Source organism: Piliocolobus tephrosceles, chromosome 6 (assembly GCF_002776525.5).
Source record: "Piliocolobus tephrosceles isolate RC106 chromosome 6, ASM277652v3, whole genome shotgun sequence".
Classification (NCBI taxonomy): domain Eukaryota; kingdom Metazoa; phylum Chordata; class Mammalia; order Primates; family Cercopithecidae; genus Piliocolobus; species Piliocolobus tephrosceles.
In genome coordinates this window covers 116,921,467-116,946,409 of record NC_045439.1, presented here as the reverse complement: position 1 = coordinate 116,946,409, position 24,943 = coordinate 116,921,467, and the positions used below count along the sequence as shown (strand labels likewise).

At 35.8% G+C, this 24,943-nt stretch overlaps 1 long non-coding RNA gene across 1 annotated transcript in view; it reads left to right on the top strand.

Moving 5' to 3' along the window:
- Positions 1-22,139, top strand: part of LOC113224990 — a 43,305-nt gene extending 21,166 nt beyond the window's left edge. The window contains exon 4 of the long non-coding RNA XR_003309606.1: positions 21,900-22,139. This is a non-coding gene — a long non-coding RNA (uncharacterized LOC113224990). The remainder of the gene's footprint in view (positions 1-21,899) is intronic.
- Positions 22,140-24,943: the final 2,804 nt, after the last annotated feature.

Below are 24,943 nucleotides of genomic sequence, written 5' to 3'. Positions count from 1 at the left end.
TCCAATAGTCATTTAGATTTGGCATGGCCCCAAAATGCCTCAAAACACTATACCTTTTTTTATTTCCAAAGTCATATAAATGTTTTAAAACCATTCCTGATATAATGAACTTTTTAAATAGTAGGTGATATCTGTGTCTCCTCCAACAGACCCTGTCTTTACATCTTTTTACAGATCTTTACATCTTTATCTGCATTGATGAAGAATGAGGTTATTAGTCTGATAGAGAAAGACAATCTAATTCAGAAGAATCATCCTGTTTATCAGAGAAACTATTCTCATAGAATCTCAAATTGCCCCTCTCACCTGGACATTTTAAAAGCCTGATCCTTCCTTCAAAGTCCAGTTTCACTCCCATACTCTTCAAAAAGACATTTCTCACCTTTTCACTCCTTGGTGATGACTCCCTAACTTGAACACCTGCTATATGATATTTGTCATCTAACATGACCTGGTAGATTTTATTACCTTTTCTGGTGGTCTGGTCTTTCTAATCATAAATAAGGTCCTTACACTCAGGGACTTTTAGCATAGTGCTCAAAGTATAATGGGACACTGTCAATATATCCATATATGGTAGTGGTTTTAATACAGATGATTATACCAAAGTCTATGGAACTCCTGCTTATTCCCTTTCACCGTATCGAACAGGGGGAGACAGTAGGCAGTCTTAAATTTATGCTGAATGAATAAATAATTTTTCAAACAATACAGACATTTGTGAATTCTAAATATAAATACAAGATAACCAGACTCAGATGTCAGTAACCTAACCTATCATTTTTCTAAGTGCACTCCTTCGAACAGAACTCTCAAAAATGAAATGTATATTTGAGAAATACAGTGTAGCATACCATCTAACCATTTGCAATGCACATTTTCATATTAAAAGTCCTCAGAAATCCAAGTATGAACACATTTTAAACCCAGCATTTAACCTCATAATTTCCCAAATGTATTGAACCGTGTAACCTTACCATCATGTCTTAAAATTACTGTTACTTGAATCATACTTTGGGAAACAAATTGAAATGGCCCTTTGGAATAGAATCTAACACTTATCTTCAGCAGAAGTGGGTGGTGGATGGGAAACTGCTCAGCTAAAGATGTGGAGGCATTTTCTCACAGAACATATCAGTCTATTGTCATCTTCCTATACTCTCTAGCAGTACTCGACCTGCAGCATTAATTTCATAGCTGTTTTTTTAAATAATTAAAAGCTAGGCACACTGCTATTCTCATGAAAGCATGTTTTATTTATATTTTATATATTATATACATATTTAACAGTGATGCTGTGAGCAAGATGGCTTTTTTCTCAAGGCTAATGTAAGTAAAAAGGCTAAGTGTAGGCTGGCACAAGTTGGAAGAGTTGTTATGAAACAATATTAAAAGTCATTTTGTCACCAAAAATATAGCTAAGTTTCTGAATGTATTTTCCTATCATCTAATATTTAAGGAAAAATAAAAATATCCCTCCTATATTCAAGTATCCAGAATTTATATATTTTATACCAAATCACATGAGATCTTTGTTTCCTACCTAATTTTTAAAAATTGTTGTTGTTAGTCACATACCGTAAAGCCAAGGGCATAAGTATAATTGTTGTAAGGGGCCAAGGGCTTTTGCCCAGTGTTAATCAAGAAGCTTGTAGTCCTGTTTGATCTTGGCAACTATGTTGGAACCCTGAGGGAAGCCACCCTGAGAATGAAGTAAGCATGAGAGCTGAAGAGGGAAGATACAAAAATAACAGAATTTTTGCCCTAATAAAATTTTTACTAAAGTCTTTCCTACTTTTGGATTTATATTACAGAAGATAATTCATCTTCTTTAAGATTTAGTCAGTGTTTTCTGCCACTTACAAAATAAAAATAAACAAAAAATAATTGGTACTGTATCTGGTCCTAAGAGGGGCATCACGTAAATAACAACAATACAGAATGAACTGAATACAATGAAGACATGTCCTACATCCTAGGCTGTGAAGCTGTCCATCATTGTAATGTGCTTAGGCAATACTTGCTTCAGATGTTGCCTGGCTCCAGTCAGGTACTCAGATTATGTTCTCACTGGGGCTCTAGCTCTAGGATACGTACTAGGGAAATTCAGGATTTTTAAAATAGGTGTACACCAGTGAGGATGCCAGAAGGAAACAGATGACACATTCAGCTGAAATTCTGAGAATTTAATGAAGATACGTTTTGCATAAGTATGGACAGGATTAATGGAACCAGCTGAGGATCTGAGACACATAGGTGTTGACAAGAATAGGAAGCCATTAGCCTCTTTGGGCTGCAGGGCTGAAAGGAAGAAACAGTATTACCATAGGGCAGAGAAAGGGAAAGCTAGGGAGGAACACAATTATTGTGGGAACTGCAGCAAACCTGATTCAGAGGAGGGGTAGAAATACTCCGTCTTCTCCTTCCTCCCATGCTCCAATCCCCAAGAGATTAATCCTCCTAATCAAATCACAACTGTTTCTTTTTTATTGATCCATAATAGATTTACATATTTTCAGGGTACATGTGATAACTTAATGCATGCATATAATTTGTAAAGATCAAATTTGTATAATTGGGATATCCATCATCTTAAATAATTGTGTTTATACTAGAAACATTCAAATTTTTCTCTTCTAGTTATTTTGAGCTATACAATGGATTATTGTAAATCATAATCACTCAGACTAATTTATCAAATGCTAGCTGTTATTTTTTCTACCATAGTCCATATGTGTACTCCACCAAGATCTACAAAATGAAAAAAAGTTGGGGATATAAGTGGCTTGTTTGAAGGCATTTTGGATGATTTTGATCTAAGATTCCTATGTGATATGTGTGCTGTTATCATTTTTGATTTTCCCTTAAATAAGATTCTAGGTCTGATTATCAGGATAAAATCTTAATGAGTTCTCTTATGGGCTTGTCTCACTTGATTGTCAAATACATATTTGTCACAACTCTGCCGGCCAGATGATGAGGAAACAGAAGTGACATCAGAATGTTGTGTGGTACATTGAGAAAGATCAGGATTTAAAACAAAATTACTTTGAGGGCCCTTCAGAACACCTTCAGAACACTATCCCTAGAAGCTAGAGACATGGGACAAAGAATACAGGTAGAGTGTTAGTCTGTAGCAACCAAGGCAGTAAGCTTCTGTGTGTATAGAACTTCATTCTGCCTTCCTACCTGTCTCCATCCCAGGTTCAGACAGAAACTTAAACCCTGTGTGGATCAATAATGGTGATTCAGAATGAAGACTAGACCCCAAGCTAAGCATATGGAAAAAAAAGACCCTACTCATTTAGAACTTTTGAGCTAAATTTTCACCAAAAGACTCTAAGAAATAAAAATAGAAAAAAGAGTAACTGGTGGAAAGAAATGGAGAGAAAGTAAAAGGATACATAAAGCAAGATGTTGGTACAAATTAAAATATGGTAGAAGGAAAAAGTATAAAATTACCACAGACAGATATTTGTGCTTTGTAAACTGTAATAGACTAAATAAATATGAGTTATTTTAAAATGTTTTATGTCAATTTTCCTTCTAATGATTATCTTCATTATATGTCTGATAGTACATGTCTCCTTGCTATTGCTGTTAGTTAAATAAAATCAAATTTTAAAGTGGGGTTATATGAATTCAGAGAATTAAATCCAAATTTTTCTAATATAAAGGGTATCCAGAAAACATAAACATTTTAAATTATTCTCTGAACATCTAGGCCTATTGTTAAAAATAGAGCTGTGGAAGCTTGAATGCAAAATTAAAATTCCTGAATTTGAGATAGCCAAGTGACTCCTTAAAGAGATTGTCAAATTTTCACCACTTACTAGGTGTGTGACATTGGGAAAGCACTTTCTCTGACCTCACTTTTTGTATCCATAAAATAGAGATAATATTTTCCTGTACTTACTATGGATGTTACGAAGCTAAATGAATGAATACATATAAGGCATGTAGAACAATGCCTGACTCAGGTCTCAGTAACTGGTACTGATTGTATTCTATGGAAGATTCTCATTGCAAAACAATCACCTCTCAATCATCTGCTCAAATAATGAAGAAACTGCATTGTTAATACTATTAAGAATATTTTGTGTAACTATTAAATAGGTTTCTGTGTTAACAGTTATACCTAAAATGTGAGTGTAAGACTCTGAAATTCCATTACAAAACTGAAAATAAAACCACACTGGGAAATCTGGTTCAGCAGAATTTGACATTTTCCCCGACTTCTCTCATGCCCCAAACCATTTCCCTTTCAAACTCATGTAAAACTTAATCAGTTGCATGTGAAATTAGATTCTTCTTCTAAATATGGTTCTTTAAACTTCACTGGGGTGGAGAAACCATTTAAATAATTTGATTTGCCCTGCATTCCCCCTCTAGATTCAGCTGTTTTTGAAATCTATTTTACACACTGTCAATAAGAACTGGAAAGCATGATGCCTTCCTGATTTATTGAATGAGGATTCTTGAATCATCTGTCTATGCACAGAACTTCAACTCAATGAGCAGATATGCTCTTTTTAACAAAACCAAAACATGTTTTCAGCATAGTCCCTGCTTTAGAGAAGCCGCAACTTTATTCCCTCCAGCACTATTTCTACTCCCCTATGGTTAAGGTCTGTCACGTTATGTTATAATTGTCTCTTTACTTCTGTGGCTCCTCTGTTAGACTATAGGTTCTATGAAAGTTTTATTCATTTCTCATTCACATTGCTAAATATTTCCTTTATATGACATTAGTAAATTATATCTATATTATATATATAAATGAATACATGACCATTTTACACATAATTAAAGTGAGACATGAAATGTATTTGAGAATAAAATTCATATTCCTGACCTTAAAACTGCCAGATGTTTTGGATTATCCTCAGAGACTTGAGGAGGAAGGACTTTTAAAATAATTTTACAAAATACATGAAGAAATTTCTTACAAAATATTTTTATATGCACGTAACCAAGGGTTAATATAAACACATATAATGCTAGCATTCACTAGAGGCTCATTTCTCTGTAGCTGCCACGTGCCTAGCCTACATCTCTTAAAATCAAATCCATCCATTTTCTAAGTTTCCTTTTTTTTCCTATGGCTAAGATTACAATCTATCATTTAGAGAGAATGTGACACCTAGATAAAAGCAAGTATATAAAAAGGAATCGAAACTGATGCAGAAGGAAAAAAGTACAAATAGGCTGCAATTCTGTTAGTTAAAATGACATGGTTGGAAGCCGAGAAGTTGGCACAGAAAAAAAAAAAAAAGAAAAACTTTTTAGGTCATTTTTATCAAGTGACTTGTAGTTGTAGGAATGTGAAAACGTGTCAAAAATAATCATATTTTCCAAGTTCATTGTTCTAAAATCCTTCCTCCTTCCTCTCTGATATTCAATATATTTGTTAAAATATTCATGCTTTAGTTTTAAATCAATTTTATATTTGTTTTAAAGATAATAATATCCAAGCACCTCCTACTATGTGAAATGTTTAATCACAAACCAGTCAGTCTTTGTATTATCCTCAAGTCATAATTATCATGTACTTTTAGTACATGGAGTACCTATTGCTTTACACAGATATACCGAGCAAAAGCATACTTATATGGCAATTGACAAACTAATCTCAAAGTGGTCCTCACTACTGAATGCTAAACATTTCTCTTCTTGTTTCATGTGTGTGATGAAATAAAGCACAAGGGAATCAGCAGATGCGAGTTCTCATCCCGGTTCCATCACTTGCATCATCAAGTCCCCTTCTCTGGACCACAGTTTTCTCATCTGAAAAATAAAAGAACTTGGACTAGCTTCTTTTTAATGTCCTTTTCTTCATACTTATATAATTCTTCCTGTTAAGGTCTTATTTGAAAAATAAGAAATGAAAAGGCTGCATCTATGATAAATGCCTTAATGGATATTTTAGAATATTTTATTAGTTGCAGTTATTTCTGCAATTATTATAGCAAATAAAGTAGAGTAAGATAGCCTCTTAATATTAGTAATGTGTTCGACTATGTTAAATAAAAAATCATTGGGCTAATCTTATTGTACTATTTGTGAAGGAAAAAAAAAAATAGTACGGTTTGGTTTTCCCTGTACTGGAGCTTGTCCTTCTCTTTTGAAGAGAGATGTTTCTTAACTCTCAGCAGCATACGTGCTTGTATAACTTAACAGATGACAAGGGCAGTTCCCCCGCAATTCTGTGTATTTTTAGCAGTGCAAAATTTTAGTTGGTGGAAATTCTAGGTATGAAAGTTGTTATTTTGTCTTTAGGACACCTTAATAATAAAAAGAAAGAACGAACCAAAAGTCAGGCAGGCTTTCAACTAAACCATTAATGTCTGCTGTTGGCTAGAATTGTACTTAACCCAGGGAAACTTTATTTACTAATTCCTTAGCATTTGCTTTTATTGCCTTCAGGTTTCTAATAGTATATTTATTGATGTGTGCCTCATATATTTGGGTGACTTCTTAAAAGAAGGTTTTGTATTGATGTGTAAGATGGCCATTTAAAACTGAGATGGTTATGATTTTCATGCAATTTTAAAATCATAACTATGAATCATAATTGCAAAACACAAGACAGTATATGCTGCAAAAATATAAATGTGTTTAGTAGCTCAAAAGGAATAAAAGTTTCAAACGATACAACAGATGAAAAATACATTGTGAAGAAGGAAGGGAGAAAGAAAGGGAAAGAGGGAGACATGGAGGGAGGGAGGAAGTGGGGAATAGGGAAGGAAGGAGGGAAAGAGGAAGGCATCATATCTTAGGCATATGCTAGGCACTGAATAAAAGTCAGTTAATCTTTCTCTGCTAGTTTGAAGTATATGAAATTAGTGATATTATTTTTATCTGCAAAAATCCCCACAATTTTCATATGGTTCAACTTAGCATATTCAAAATTATTTTTTCAAGATTTGTCTTTGTATCAGACTAGTGGTGAAAGAGTCAAGTGCAAGGCAATGTCCTCTGGAATAGACAATGCTGACAGGTCAGGCCTTCTTAGATGGCCAGTCCTAGCTGGTTCAATCCACCAACCAGGTAGGGCATCTTCTCTGCTAAGGACCAGAAGCAAATGAGTAGCTGTTTTTCACAAGGTGTATAACTGTTCACTGCAAAAGGGATTCCCTTGCTTTAAAACCCTTGCCATCTGTGTTGCGATTTGTCCTTTGGGGCATATAAAACCTATATGCCGTGCTTCCGCCACTGATATATCTAATATCATGGGGTTTACCAGAACATATAGACAAAGTGGCAAGCCTCCAAAATTTAGAATTGATGCAGAGCCTATTACTGAGCCCCAAATAGCAGCATTTTATGACATCAATATGTAGGTTAGAATAACATTCAAATGTGTGGACTATGATGCTTCTAGTTCCAGTGAGGCTCACCTAGCATTGTGCATCCTTTTACCTGATAGATAACGTAAACTGTAATAATTTGGCCTTTATTTTGGATAAATTCCAAAATGATGCCAAACGTTGGTTGCATTCCCCATAAGTTCAGTTGTGCATGGTTTATAACATTTGAAGGAGTTCTTTAGGATTTAGAGGAGAAAAAACTCTGATCATTTCAGAAACTAAATAAAACTTTTAGTACATAAATATATTTTATAACTCTTTATAATTAGTTATAAAATGTCTAAATTAACAGTTAAGTAAATACATGTACATATTTATATTCATACTTAATTATAAATTTTATATAAAATATAAATGTGTAATGAATTACATTTGTGCTTAAAGAAATTGTTATATGTATATAATTAATGTATATAATTAATGTATTAATGTATATAATATAATATGTATATAATTAACTTAGACACGTGTTTTTATTTTTATTTTCAAATTGTCTACCTTAATCTATAATAATTGAGAATATTTAAGCAAAGAGATACAAAATATAATTAAGTATAATTTTTACATTAAATGAGGGTCACAAAAAATATGAATTAGAAGCTCTTTTGAACTCAAAAATATTAAGAAAAAAGCATAAAGACAAGCCACAAGTTTCTACTATAATAAACCAAAAAAAAAGAAAAAAAACACATGTTGTCCCCCCAGAGAATTACACAACTTTGTAAGAAAATTATGTGCAAGATCATAGTCTTTGTCCTCATTTTTTGTCCCCCTTTATTTTTACACCCAAGGCAAGAATCATACCCCTAGACCAATGAGCTGGCACACCCTTCCTTCCCTCCTTCCTTCCTCTCCTTCTCTCTTCCTTTCTTTCTTTCTCTCTTTCTTTCTCTCTCTCTCTTTCTTTCCATTTCTTTCTTTCCTTCCTTCCTTCCTTCCTTCCTTCCTTCCTTCCTTCCTTCCTTCCTTCCTTCTTTCTTTCTGAGTCTCACTCAGTTGCTCAGGCTATAATGCAGTGGCACAATCTCAGCTCACGGCCACCTCCACCTCCCGGGTTCAAGCAATTTTCCTGCATCAGCCACTGGAGTAGCTGGTATGCACCACCACACCCAGCTAATATTTGTATTTTTAGTAGAGATGAGAGTTTCACCATGTTGGCCAGGCTGGTCTCAAACTCCTGACCTCAGGTGATCCACCTACCTCCGTCTCCTAAAGCGTTGAGATTACAGGTATGAGCCACTGTGCCAGTCCTACCTTCTTTCTTTTTATTCCCAAATCATGTGGTCCAGTTCTTGTGCCCTATGCTGACATTTCCTGTTAGCAGTAAAGGACCTCAGATTCCCTCTATGCACTCGGAGAGATCTTTCATTACAATATGAACACTTTCTTACTAGTGTGTTTTTCTTTATCCTCTTCACCTTGTGCATTTCCTGACATTCTGCTTTCTCTTTTATATCCATCTCCTGCTGTTGTCAGCGTAGATTCTCAATGTTCTTAATGTTTCTTTTCTCTTCGGCCGTATTTTAAGCCGTTTCCTTAGCATTTTGGGCTCTCCATTGTGGTCTCCAAATGACTACAAAACCAATGATCTTCCTGGTCAACAATAACTTTATTGTTCATTTATGTTTTTGTCTTGCTGACCACCTTGCCTAGATCCCTGGATGCTATAAACTTACCAATTTAACTTCAACCAGTTATGATGCTAATTGTAATCAATTCAAAAGTAGTCTCTGAAAACTTCCCATTAGCAGGCTACTCTGTTCTAACCTATGAATCTTTATGTGTCTATATAGTTTGCCTTTACAAAGCAGAAAGTCTTCTTTTCTTCACACCATTGTGATTTGAGAAAGAAAGAAATCATTTCTGAGAGAAGGAAAGTGAGGCCGACTGTCCTCTGGAGAAAAAAGTCCTTTTCCAATGGTGTTTTCTTCTATCTCTTTTAAAATTTCTTGATGATTTCCGGGCTCATAGAAAAAGCTTTTGTAGCCAGCTGTGGCAGTATGTATCTGTCCTGGATTGAAGTAACTCCTTGCACAATAAAGGCAGCCTGACCACTGAGAGATACGTTCAATACTTTTCCAATTCTCCAGCTCCTCTGTCATTCCATCTCTACTTCTCAAATATAGCTACTGCAGTACGTAAAGTAATGGTTCCAGAATTCACACACAGTTTGTTGTAGCTCATGGTAAAAAATGAAGAAATGAACTATGTAAATAAATTCTTTAAAATCAAAACTGTTAAAAGACCAAAGGATAATTCGATCATTCAGTAGGAAGTGGTCGTCTGACCAAATCAAATTCATATATAAATCTGTGATTATAAATCAAGAGATCTATCAATGTCAAATAAAATATGTAGAGAGAAATCTCTAAATTTACAATTTTACTTGGGATAGATGAATCATAATTCAGGGCATATACACAGAACAGGTGGTCTTCGGTATGTCCAAAGAACAAACAGGAGCTTGGAAGTTTTATAGAAAGGAGAGCTCTGTTTGGTGAGTGACGATGTTGGGTAAAACCACTCTTAAAGTTGTAGCAGGTTGTTTCAGAAGCCATTAGGTAAAACTGTTTCAGGTTACAGCATGCAGTTCTAGCAACCAGGCTTGCAGAAAATTACACTCTTGGAGCAATGTTAAGTGCCGTGAATGCTTTCCCCCGCTGGCTTCTCAACTCTTTTTTATTTGAGTATGATAAGACTTGAGTCTCCAACTCATATGATCAATTTTCACAGATCCTTGAATTTTAAAAAGCAGGATTATAAATATGGACATCTATTCATGTAAATGACTTGACTACTTTTTGGGGGATTTAGATGTGACTATAATTTTATAGTATATGAAGCCAATTAACTTAGTATCTTAATTCATATAAATTCTAGTTAATGTCCCTTCAGCTTCCATGAAGTTAGTCAACAATCATTTTTGGAACACCTACCATATGTCAGGCTTCCAGACTGTAGATTCAAGGATTATAAAGATGTACAATACATGATATTTGTTTGCACAGAACCTCAATCTTTCTGAGAAACTAAATGCATCTTATAATATACACTTTCAGAATACTATACTGATAGAATATGCACAAAGGCTATTAAAGCATTCCTCAAGACAGTACCAGCTCTTCCTGATGAATCCAGAAATGCTCCCTAGATCGTGTACACTTCCACAGCACATACTAGAATAACATAATAGTTCTTTTCCAGAAAACTAGGATTAAAATGCAACCATTTGAACTATTTGCATGAATTGCCCTGTTTTAAAAGTAAACTAATCTTGGTTTAATAGTGAGTTCCTAACGAAGTTGAAGTGAAGGTAGAGCTCCAGTGTTAGTGATGAAATGTTATCCAAATGTATATTTAGGTACTATATCTCAATGGGACCCTTTCCGCTAAAGTTTTTAAAATGCTTGTTCTTAATCCTATAGGAAGCTAGTAGTATTTCATTTGTAGCCATAACACGGTTGCAGAATTCCAAAAGGACTATTTTGTTCCATTTATTATAGTAAAAAGAAATCCTTGCTGAATACAAAACATTGCTGTTTTGATTATGTGAACTGATTGTGTGTAATTTTGCCACTTCTTTTTATGTCATCATGTCCATTGAATCCCTTTTAAAGGAAAATCATTTTCTAGACTAAAATGTTATCATAAGAGCAGCTCTACTTTTGCTGACATGATTTTGATTAGGAAATTTAGATCTTCACGCTATATGAATACATTAGGAGAGGATTACTCTGATCGAGACTTCACAAGAGAGCTAAAATATACCACAAATAAATAATCAAGCATCTTGTATGAATTTAAAAATAAATCATGTATCATAAAAGTAAAAATGGTCAGTTTAGGCTCAGAAAGAACACAGATAGGATTGCTAATTTGCAGCAGAGTGAATTCAATAACATGGGTTCTTAATTAGATGGCAGAAACAGTAAGGTGACAGGACTGAGAACAGGTAAATCATCCAGGAATAGCAATGCACCGAGCGCAGAGCCAGCTGGTGTGGTGCTGCCTCAGTGTCAGAGATCTGTGCTGCATCCTGAAATGGGGACTGTTCAGACAGTCTGTTGCACAGCTGTTCTTACTCAGAAACAAACAGCCAGGTCTGTTAGTGGTATCACTCTGCAGGTACTATAATGACAGCAAAGTTTCTAGGAAGAGCTGGATGTCTCAGGCAGATGAAAAAATAAAATGAGCTTTATTAGAAACACCAAAAAAAAAAAAAAAGAGGGATTTTAAAAATCTCTTCCTTTCTTTTCTTAATCTAGTGCATCATGTTATCAATTGATTTATTTCATCAAAACTATATTCATATCATCAGATTTGGAGTGCTTAAGAATTTGGGCCAGGGAGAATCTGCAAAGTTGTTGGCGTTATTTTTTCATGTTGAATTTGATGACACATGAATTCTAAGATATTTTTAAATGAAATCATATCAATATGTGTAAATACATTGCTAAAAATTATTTAAGAAGGAAAAGAAGAAAGACCTTTACAATACTTGTCTTTATTAATGCTTTTTAAATTTTTAAATTTATTTTAATTGATACATAATAATTGTGTATATTTATGGAGTACAATGTGATGTTTTGATATATACATGCAATGTGTAACAATCAGATTAGGGTAATTAACATATCTATCACAGACAATTATCGTTTATTTGTGGGGAGAATATCTACAATCCTCTCTCCTAGCTATTTTGAAACATGTAACATATTACTATCAACTATAGTCAATCTACTGTGCAAGGGAACACTAGAATTTATTTCTCCTATCTAGCTGTAACTTAGTATCCATTGACCACTCACTCATCCCACTCTCCCCACTACCCCTTCCAGCTACTAGTAACCACTATTCTGTTTCCTACTTCTATGAAGTCAACTTTTTAGATACTACATGTAGGTGAGATCATGCACTATTTGTCTATATATGATTGACTTATTTCATTGAACGTAATGTCCTCCACGCTCATCCATGTAGCTGCAAATGACAAGATTTCATCCTTTTTTGTGACTGAAAAGTATTAGTTTGGTGCAAAAGTAATTGCAGTTTTTGTCATTACTCTCAATGGCAAAAACCTCAAATACTTTTGCACCAAATGGCAAAAACTGCAATAACTTTTGCACCAAGCTAATATTTCATTGTGTAAATAAAACACATTTTCTTTATGCACTCATCTGTTAATGCACAATTATTTATGGTCTTAAATAATATTTTATTTGTTGAGAACCTCCCCCAATAAAAATAAAAAATCGGAAAATTCACTAAAATGTGAGATAAAATGTTTAAATAGGTTCAAAAGATAGAAAATCAATACACGTGATATAATTAACCAGAAGAAAGGGAAGAAAATTACTTTGGGAAATGGTGCTCAGATCCAGTTGCCAAGAGCACACTACCTCATAAAGAAGTGAGAACCCCCCGGAAGCTGCTTTTGAGTCTTGAGGGGATTGGACAGTGGAAGTTGAGCACTGCTTCCAAGAACTCCTAAACTAAAAATGGGGTCTGGATGGTCCAACAGAGGTAGCCACAAATCCAAGACACTTGCTATGACCCTTCCCATTGATAGTTTTGGCTTTGGTTTGTCTGGTTTTGTTTTTTGTTTATTTTCTGTGTTTGTGGGGAGGAGGGAGCTGTTTACTTGTTTGTCTGCTTGTGTGTTTGTTGTATATAAAAAAAGAAACACTTTAACTTGGTAAATTATCGGCATTTCAGTTTCAGCAATTTTGTTTTAGAAAAACTATCTTGATGAAACAGAAGAAAATCGCCACCTTTAACACATCTCAAAAATAATCCTTTACTGAGTGTTTTCTGTCAATGATGGATAACTCAATAATTTTTATGTAAGAACCAGCCAACCTCCATTAGGAAGTAAGAGCTGATTACTCTATCAATTTCTTGCCTTGTTGAATTGGCAGAGGCTTAAAAGAGGACGTGTCCTTGATGATATTTGCCTCCAAACAGTAAAGGGTAACAATTCATGAGAGAGATTCTAACCAAAGCCAATACAAACATGTAAAGTAGTTTAAGTCTACCTTCATGGTCCCATCAGTTTTATTTTTTAACCTTCTTATCCCTACTTATTATTAGTTTTCTATGTTGCAAATCTCCTAGATATTATCTATAACTATTTATTCAAAAAATGTAATAATTACCGGCTAGATATTGAAAATACACAAATGGAAAACGATTTTGCTCGCTTTCAAGGACCTCAAAAATCCAAATGGACAGACAATTATGTAAATAACTAAGTGATAATACAATAAGCATGACAATGGGAAAATGAACATATTCAATACAATAATGAAGATAGGCGTTATGGTAGAATGAATAATAAGCAATAGAATGGGAGAATGAATACTCTGTGAGTACAGAGGAGGGAAGAAGTCAAAGAAGTCAATGGAAGAGACACTATTTACTGTTGACCTTAGGTGATGGGTCATAATTTGCCACAAATGTAAAGGATGAACCACAGAGATGATTCCTTTGTCAGTACAGCAGTAAAAAAAAAAAAAAAAATTAAAAAAAACCTTAATTTGCATGCCTTTGTGGGAAAAGGACATATGCTCTCAATTCACATGATTCCTTTTTGTGCTTTACCAGACACCTACAAAATACTTAAATTTTCAACTCCCAGAATAGAATAAGCAAAATCATGGCACTGGTAGAATAGACAGTGCCTAGGAGATTGGCAAAACATGTTATTAATAATAATTAATAATAAGTGCTAACACTTATGAGTCCTTAGCATGTACCACTTCTTCTAAGTACTTTACAAGTATTATTTAAACTAATCTTTATTACTAACCCATGAAAAATAGGATTATTTGTCATTATTTTAGAAGAGGAAACTGAGAGAGAAGGATGTGGTGTCTCACCCCACGTCAAGTGGTAGAGTCAAGATCTGAAGCCAGTGATTCCAGAGCATAAGCTTCCAAACACGAGCACATACTGAAAATAAAATAAAATAAAGTAAAAAAGACAGAATGAGGTCACTCCAATAACTTTGAACTTTATTCTGTAGTATTCTGTAATAATGGGTAGCCATGGAAGGTTTTTAAGAAGAAACATGGCTGCTCCAACCTGTGATTAAGAAAGATAACACGGAGGATGGATGAGAGTGGAGTGGAGACTTTAGTCAGGGGGAATAATAAGGAAATAATAGTGATAATCTAGACAGAGAGATGATGAAAGAGTAACCAAAGCAATGATGCATTGATGACATGGATGTGCGAAACAGGGATGTGAGAAACCTTTATTTATTATTATTATTATTATTATTATTATTATTATTATTATTATTATTATCATTAGACATGGAGTCTCGCTCTTGTCATCCAGGCTGGAGTACAGTGGCGCAATCTCAGCTCACTGCAAAGTCCGCCTCCAGGGTTCAAGCTATTCTCCTGCGTCAGCCTCCCGAGTAGCTAGGATTACAGGCGTACACCACTACGCCTGGCTAATTTTGTAGTTTTAGTAGAGACGGGGTTATTTCACCATGTTGGCCAGGCTGGTCTCAGACTCCTGACCTCAGGTGATCCACCCGCCTCGGCCTCCCAAAGTGATGAGATTACAGGTGTAAGCCACTGTGCCTGGCCAAGAAACTTTTCAGAAATAGAATTCACAGGATTCCTTCCCAGGTACTCTTACTCCTGCCTCCCTCCCAGCCAACTAGGACTAGATACTTTTGTCTGCTGTGCCTTTCTCCCCTGAAACCTACAGGCTTATGTTGCTCCTCCTATGCCCCTCTAGGCTCAGACTTTTCCTAAATGGGCCTCTTTCAAAACGATAGTTAACAAAAGTAGTTTTAATATACATTAACCGTTTGTTAAACGGAAGGGGTCAGCTTCAGCCTCAGTTCCCTCTCTTGGTGGCAATGCCCATGTGAGAGGTGAGTTTAAGGTAGAATAATTCTGAATTCTCATGTAAACCAGAGTGGGAAATCTAAAGAATAGGTGAAATTTAATAGACTTCTCAAGGTGTACCATGTAAACTAACCATCACTTAGATAAACTTATCTGCAGAGTCATAGTCTGAACACATGTAATTTCAAAAATTAATTCTTAGGGGTAAGAAGAGGTCCTAGAATGATATATAAATTTGGTTCATTTAGCCTATTTTGTTTTTATTTTTGAAATATTATATATGTATGTATGAATGAATATGTTATTTTTATATAAGTTATAAAAGACAAGTATCATGAACATCTGTATTCATTACTCCAGCCCCGTCTTTTAAAAACAGAACGTTATTTATTCACTACTATTTAGTCATCCTTTTGTCTGGTTCCAAGCTAGGCAAACTAAACTGTCGTGTACTCTAGAACTAAGAAAACTTCATATCTGGAAACTCTGTAGATCTGCCAATGGTTTATTTGCAGAAAAGACCTAGGAACTTACTAGAAAAGAACTCATCATCTTTTAGAAGTCAGTGAATAACCCAAGAGAGATCCAAGAGTTTTAGGCCAGTATTTGAGAGATATGTGCCAGATTGTCCAAGTTTTAGGACAAAAATCTAAAATACCTACTTGAATGAAAGATTTCAAAGACACTAACGACACAGGCTGGCATTGGTGGAATAATCAATATTGGTACCTTAGCATCCACAAAAATGTAAAAACTGGCCAATGTAGCAGCACAGATGTCTTTGTGGATGTTCTGGTAAAAGTCAGGTTCACAGCCATCTGAAATGTTAAACAGTGGCTTTACAGCAACTCTAGGGAAATTCCGCAGCCTCCACAGAGGTCTCATCTAGTGCCGACATTCACCTTAAAAAAGATGAATCTCACATTCCCTAGGGAACTACTCATGTTTTTAAAGGCACAGATTGGGACTCAGAGGACTGACTGTAATATGTCTCCACATGATGAGTCTTTCTCTCCAGGCAATTCAAAGGAAATCCCTGATTTAATTATTTTTTAACTTTTTTATCTTTAATATATTTCCCCTATATAGCCCATGACACAGACATTAAGCCAAGATTTGTAGCAAATAAGTTGCAGTTCTATCTGGAACAACAGAGAATTTGTAAATAACTCCTTTTCCAAGGGCAGGTACCTAGGTTTGGATATGTCATCCTAAATGGAAAATTCTTCTCCATGTTTATGTACAAGAACATCTAGAAATCTTGTTTTCTCTGAATCACTGAGAAAAAGAAAGATGAATTCAACTTAGATTTTTGTAATGGTGTAGGTCTTCAGCATCACAGATATAAGATGGATCCCCACTACTTACTCTCATCCTTAAGAATGAATACTTTTGCACCAGGAAGCAATAGTTGTTTTTTATCCACTGAAATCCTCCCTCTAACTATCTAAGGGCCTGTTTGTCCTCAGGGTTGGAGACTGAAAAGTGTGAAGTGATGAGGAGGCTTTCAAATTCCATTAGCAACATTTTTTCTGTCTGGAGATATCTTGAAACTCTGTCTCAGATACGAATACTGTTCAACCTAGAACCTCATTTACCCATGAAAAGAGATAACCAAGAATTGGCAGGCATTTGAAGAAAACCACCAGCAACAGAGAAACTAAACTTAATACAGAAAAGAGCTAAGCCCCACTGCAAATAAAACGGTGCTAATGGAGGGAACTGATAACTTTAAAATAATTAAAACAATATCTCCAAAAGAAACATTGAAGGTGATAACACATCTGTGTTTTAAAATCAAGATAGACTCACTATTATACTATCATAAACAATTCTGAGACTTATATAAGTAAGATACCCAAATACATGAATACTCTTTTTTAAAAAGGGGAAAAAATAACTAAGCCTGCAAGGAATAGACTATGACAATTTATGTAAATTCCTAAAGAGTATGAAAAACAACTTTCCAAACTCATCCTATGATATTTTGTGATCCTGATATCAAAACTAAGAGTAACACACACAAAACAACCTCTAGACCTATACTATTTATAAATGTTTTTAAACAAAATACCAGCACATATCTAAAAGCATTATACAAAATAATGGTACATCATTAAAAAGTAGCTTTTACTCCAAAAGTTAAATGATGCTTCAAACTTAAAAAAACTTATTAATGTGAAATTTATAAGTAGAAGGATAAAAGTCAAATGATCAGCCCAATATATACAGAAATTTATGTCATAAAATTCCACATGCAATTCCGATTTTTTAAAAATGAGTAAGTTAGAAATATAAGGAATCTTATTCTAAACAATGGGTTGTTTATAAAACAGATGTCAAAAAGATATATAATAGAAAAATTAGAGACAATTTCGTATCAGTCAGGATCCAGTCAGAAATGCTCATTATCACTGTTACAATGTAATAGTATTCTAGCCTGGCCAGACTAGAAGAATAAACAAAATGTATAGATATTGGAAAGTTATAGAAAAAAAATCAAGTGAAAAGTGATAAGAGTGGTGGACTTCAGATGCACAAAGGTACGTTATCTGTAGACATTTTTAAAACAGGAGCAGGACCAACAAAAACTCGGTCTTTTTTTATTATTCCCATGTGTCAGCAATTCTAAAACACTATCAATAATGAAATTCACAGAATTTGTTCTACAAAAAAGAAATGGGCAGTATTATAATTTCTGGAATTTCTCAAGAAATAGAATTTTTGTGAATCACTGACAATTTTATATTTAAGACTTTTCATATTTATGTATCTGTTGCTTCATGTGAAAACATTTTAATTAAAAGTAAGAAAAATATTCTATCTACTGGGAGTAAAGATGGATTAATTAATCTGACTAGTAAAGATTAATTTTTCCAAAGTCCTTGAAAAATGTACAGAAGTTAAGATTGTTAAGATTTGAAAATAAAAATTATGAAGTTATTATTACTGAAACAGACCATTATAAATATAAATTCCCCTTTTCAAAAGACACAATAGTATAATTAAAAGCGCTAATCTATAACATTTTTCCTTTTACATACTGTAATACTTACTATTATTATTATTATATATGTATATTTTTTGAGACAGACTCTCACTCTGTCTCCCAGGCTCTGGAGTGCAGTGGCACAATCTCGGCTCACTGCAACCTCTGCCTCCTGGGTTCAAGTGATTCTCCTGCCTCAGCCTCCCTAGTAGCTGGGACTACAAGCGTGTGCCACCATTTTTTGCATTTTTAGTAGAAACAGGATTTCACTGTGTTAGCCAGGATGGTCTTGATCTCCTGACCTCATGATCCGCCTGCCTCGGCCTCCCAAAGTGCTGGAATTACAGGCAGAAGCCACTGCACTTGGCCTATTTTTAATATTAATTTTTAAGTGGCATTATATACATATGAAATTTAAATAAAGAGAATTACTAATCTATCTGCATTTCTTTTCTGGGGATTATTATTACTTGCTTCCTTTCATGATTATTGCTGGAAACAATTTTGTCACATACAGGATGGAGTGCTCAAAAATGATCCATTCTAGATGTCAAATCCATGAGGTATGCCATTGTGTCAACTTAGAATTCTAACTTTAGACTGTCAACAGAAAAATCTCTTGAAAATTCTGAGAGAGGTTGGCAATGTGGGACCATGTTGGCTTTCCTGTTCTCAGCAAACAATAAAACACTAAAATATCAAATAAAAAAATTAATACCAAATAAGTATTAAACTATAGAACTTTAATAAAATGATATAAAATTCAATAAGTATTGGATGGAAAAGTTCAATATTCTAAAGGTCTCCATGTGTTAAGATTCTCCAGAAAAAAATAGGAGAATTCAGAACCAATAGGATATATGTGTATAGAGAAATCCCCTTTTATATACTAGAGGAATTGGTTCATGATTATGAACGCTCAGAAGTCCCATAATATGCCGTCTACAAGCTGGAGAACCCAGGAAGCTGGTGGCATAGCTCAGTTCATGTCTGAAGGCCTGTGAACCAGAGAAGCCAATACTGCAACTCTCAGTCCAAGAGTTACACTATTGGCTGAAAATCCTAGGGATTCCGGAGTCCAAAGGTGCAAGTTCTGGAATCTAAAGGTAGAAGAAACTGGAATTCTGACATCCAAAGTCAGAAGAAGAAGAGTGCCCTAGCTTCAGAAAAGAGAGAATGAGAGGGTTTGCCTTTCCTCTGTCTTTCTGTTCTATCTAGGCTGTCAACCAGTCGGATGCCGTTTGCCTACATTACGTGAGAGCAGATCTTTTCTACTCAATCCACTGATTCAGATGCCAGTCTCTTTCAGAAATTGCCTCACAAACATACCCAGATATATTCCCTTATCAGTTATCAGGGTATCCCTTAACCCAGCCAATTGACACACCAAGTCAACCATCATATCCCAACTCCAAATAACGATAAAGTCAGTGCAAAGATTCAGGCCAAAAGTCACAGAATTTGAAAGTGGAAATGACCTTAAAGATCCAGTTGAATCTATTCAATTTATAGACAAGTCTAGCACAGTAAGGGCAGTACTATTTATGCCCACTCTGAGATAGAAGACAACCAGGTTATGCACAAGTATATTTACTGCAGCACTATTCACAATAGCAATGACTTGGAATCAACCCAAATGTCCATCAGTGACAGATTGGATTAAGACAATGTGGCACATGTACACCATGGAATACTATGCAGCCGTAAAAAGGATGAGTTCGTGTCCTTTGCAGGGACATGGATGCAGCTGGAAACTATCATTCTAAGCAAACTATCTCAAGAACAGAAAACCAAACACTGCATGTTCTCACTCATAGGTGGGAGTTGAACAGTGAGACACTTGGACACAGCAAGGGGATCATCACACACCAGGTCCTATTGTGGGGGTGGGAGGGATAGCATTAGGAGATATACCTAATGTAAATGATGAGTTAATGGGTGTAGCACACCAACATGGCATATGTATACATATGTAACAAACCTGCACGTTGTGCACATGTACCCTAGAACTTAAAGTATAATAAAAAAAAAAAAAGAAGAAGAAGAAGAAGACAACCAGGTTAGAGCTTTGATTTCCACATCAGTGTGCTGTAGAGGCTTTCATATTATATAAACACCAAGATGTATCCTTCCTGGAGAATGAGGACACCTGGACCAATTTTTTGTTTTGTTTTGTTTTGTTTTTGAGACAGTGGCTTGCTCTGTCGCCCAGGCTGGAGTGCAGTGGCACGATCTCTGCTCACTGTGACCTCTGTCTCCCGAGTTCAACTGATTCTCCTGCCTCAGCCTTCTAAGTAGCTAGGATTACAGGTGCCCACCACCACACCTAGCTAATTTTTGTGTTTTTAGTACAGATCGGGTGTTGCTATATTGGCCAGGCTGGTCTCGAACTCCTGACCTCAAGTGATCCCCTCGCCTCAGCCTCCCAAAGTGCTGGGATTACAGGTGTGAGCCACCACACTGGGCCCACCTGTACCAATTTTATGACATAATTTTGGCAGTTGCCCTGCCATTGTGATTCCTGGTTTGAAACACTGATAAAATTACACAGGGAGTACAATCAGAGGCACATTGGTGAACACTCAATACTTTGTTTTTCAGACTTTCCAGAACCACTTGCAGGAAAATAACTCACTGATTAAGGCCTTTTATGAAACAATATTACTTGAAACTTGTATTGATCCTGACCTAAGGATCTCTAATTATTAATAACTGTTCTCTGGCAACACATATATGCATATAATAACCTCACAAAATTTTTAGCAGAAGAAATCATTTTTGAAGAAATACATTCTGTGGGTTGAGTAATCTCTTGTTAAATAAATTAAAATCTTAAATTTCCTGTTCTTAGTTGTGGCGGTCATGACTACCTTCTGACCACATTTACCAATATTTAATTATAGGGTAAAAATTCACTGAAAGTTATATAAAAATGAGTACTTTAATATCACAAGAAAATTATAGGGAGACATATGATTAATTCACCGAGATTTTATAGATTAATAAGAGCATTTTTGTAATGTATGCAGGAGATTTTGTATGTATGCATTTTGCCCTGGAACCTCTTGTTTTATCCAAACATCAGAGTTCCCATCTCAGTGTCTGAAGACTAGTGACACTTTCCCTTTCTCAAAGCCCACTTCTTGATGCTAAATTATTTCTGTAACTTATATTTCCTTTCTCTCATGGTGTCCATTGCAGCCCAGTGGCCAAATGTGGCAAGCCAGTAAACACCAGCTTCCCTATGAATGTCCAGAAAATTTGGGGATAAAGGTTTTAAAATAAGAAAAGAATTTAAAATAAGGTAGGTTTAAGGAATAGTTACTTCCAATTTTAAAGCTTCTTTCCTCTATTTACTCTTAATATTCTGGGTTACCACTGGAGACTTCTATTTCTAGCCAGCCAGATTTTATTCCTTTGGGCCCTGCTTTCTTAAGCTGCTGTCAATTTCATACTTGCTGATGGAGATGAAGCTCTTTGGGGGTATGATTTACGAAAACCTTCTCTGGTTTCATTTTGTTTCCCAAACTCATACTCAGGGTAGCTTTCTAAATTTTCTCTTTTCCATCTTTGAATGCCACAAAATTCTATTCTGCTTGCAAAACTTCTTTTCCTGTTTCTAAACTCATACCTATTTGATATTTACTATGTTTCCCCCTTTTTCTTTCTCATCAGGTCCTGGCTATGAGAATTCCATTCACCTCATTCTTATCTTTTGCTCTACAATGTACAGCTGATGTTTTATAATAAAAACATGGAGTCACGCTAACTCCCACATGCCCTACCATTCACTTTCCCCAAGCAGTAACAAAGCAGGCGACTCAGCTAATATAATATTTAGACTAACAGTGAAGAAAAAGATCTTTCTCCCTTCTGTACTCTGAATAAATAAATTAGTCTGACCAAATGAAGAAATGTGGTGTAACATGATTTATTTGGGCCAGAGCTGACACTGGTAAGACAAAGCCTTCTTATCTGCTTACAGTAACTTAAGCAGAGGTCAACAGCCACATCCTCTGATTTGTAAGCCATTGCATGAACATTGTGGGGAAGAACTTGAACCCAGTTTTCAACAGGATTCCAAACATATACTAATATGTCTTATAGACTAACGGGGGTGAAAACAGAGGCCAGACAACAGACAGAAACAATGAGTGCCCTAAGAGAAAAAGTATCGTGAGTAAGACTCAACACTGGTGTTGCCAGGCAAATTCAGTACCACATCTATGGTATGGAGTTTCAGGTACGGAGCATTGGTGCAGTAAAACTGAAAGCTCAGTGTTATTCTGGACCTAGTCTCACTAACATGGGACCACTATAGCCTCACCAAAATCTGGACCTAGAAAGGAAGATGTTCCCCTGCTGGATGGAAAGTGACTGAGACTTTACTACCAAAGATCAGATATGTAGGGGTAGCTGGAAGCTACCCTAAGTGGCCTCTGAGACACTTTGGAACACAGTAAATCAGGAGAGGTCCATCATTACCATGCCAAAGTGAGAGAGACGGGAGGCAAGCTAAGAAATAAGGCACAGCTGGAGAAGAGAGAGGCAATAATACGGTTTGGCTCTGTGTCCCTACCCACATCTCACCTTGAATTGTAATAATCCCCACGTTTTGGAGGAGGGATCCAGTGGGAGATAATGGAATCATAAGGGTGGGTCTTTCCTGTGGTATTCTCATGAAAGTGAGTAAGTCTCATGAGATCTGATGGTTTTACAAAGGGGAGTTCCCCTACACAAGCTCTCTTGCCTGCCACCATGTAAGATGTTCCTTTGCTCTTCCTTTGCCTTCCACCATGACTGCAAGGCCTCCCCAACCATGTGGAACTGTGAGTCCATTAAACTTCTGTCCTTTAGAAATCATCCAGTCTCAGATATTTCTTTCTTTCTTTCTTTCTTTCTTTTTTTTTTTTAATACTTTAAGTTCTGGGATACATGTGCAGAACATGCAGGTTTGTTACATAGGTATACACATGCCATGGTGGTTTGCTGCACCCATCAACCCATCACCTACATAAGGTATTTCTCCTAATGCTGTCCCTCCCCCTGACCCCCACCCCTTGACAGGCCCCAGTGTGTGATGTTCCCTTCCCTGTGTCCATGTGTTCTCATTGTTCAATTCCCACTTATGAGTGAGAACATGCAGTGTTTGGTTTTCTATTCTTGTCTTAGTTTGCTGAGAATGATGGTTTCCAGCTTCATCCATGTCTCGGCAAAGGACATGAACTCATCCTTTTTTACGGCTGCATAGTATTCCATGGTGTATATGTGCCACATTTTCTTAGCAGCATGAGAATGAACTAATACAGATGCGAAGGCAGAAACTGGGGATGAAATGCTGAGTCTTCTCACCTCCTTTGGAAATACCTACAGAGATCTCAAAAGAAAGAGGATGAGAAAGGATTGTTCTGTTTAGCAGTTGAACCATGGTGTCTGGGAACAAATAACCAAAGTGCTTTCACCTAGGACCCATTAGCTGTGGGATCTAGTGTAACAACAGACAGATAGAAACATCAAAGTAAAAACTGGGGGCAATGTAAACCCAGGGGGAAAGACATAAAAATGTTCTCCCTGGCCAGGTGCAGTGGCTTACACCTGTAATCCCAGCACTCTGGGAGGCGGAGGCGGGTGGATCACAAGGTCAGGAGATCGAGACCATCCTGGCTAATACAGTGAAACACCGTTTCTACTAAAAACTACAAAAAATTAGCCAGACATAGTGGCGGGTGCCTGTAGTCCCAGCTACTCGAGAGGCTGAGGCAGGAGAGTGGCGTGAACCTGGGAGGCGGAGTTCGCAATGAGCCAAGATCACGCCACTGCGCTCTCCAGCCTGCTTGGGCTACAAAGGAAGACTATGTCTCAAAGAAAAAAAAAAAAAAAGAGTTCTCCCTGAAATATATATTTTTGTGGAGAAATAAACTATTTTTCAACAAATATGGGAATTCACAATAACTAAATGAAGTCTTTTATTAGCAGGATGAGAAGTTTAAGGTGGCGAATTAACAGGGGTTGAAGGTGGGAATGAAGCAAATCCAACAATTAGAAATCCCTTTCCATTAAAAACTAATATTAAAAATGCAAATTACACCAGAGCTAAAGCTAATCATACTTCGATATGCATTAATATATCCAAACTAATAGATTGACTGTGGAGAGGAGTCTGAAGTGTTACTTCTGGAGAAAGGAGTACTTCATTGAAGAAACTGGCAACATAGAGCTCCAGGAAAAGATATAGTAAGTTCCCAGTTAACAGAGAGTAGGAGGCGACATGGTGCTCTCAGAAAGATGAAGAAATGTAGGGAGAGCATCTAAGACAAAATTCAAGTTCCCACGGACCACTGCACCTGGATTCCTAGAGTAAACTGCTTGTATGTTATGAAAGATCATTTTGATGCCGGAATTGACTTTTTGCCAAAGGTTGATAATGGCAAAGACTAGAGAAAGAATCACATTAGATATAGAAAGCATGTATACATAAATCAATAAATAATTTTGCATAAGAAATCAATAAACAATTTTTCATTGTTTTTCTTGTGGAACCCTTTCCCCACAAAGACTAGCAACATTTTATCTTTTTCTTTTAGGTATTTATTAAAGAAACTCCATGTGAATTTAAATAAATCATATATGGCTATTAGTGAAGGAATTAATTCCCTTTAAATAAACTATTTGTTCTTTTCAAAGGAAAACAAAAGACAGAGATATAGATGCAGAAATTC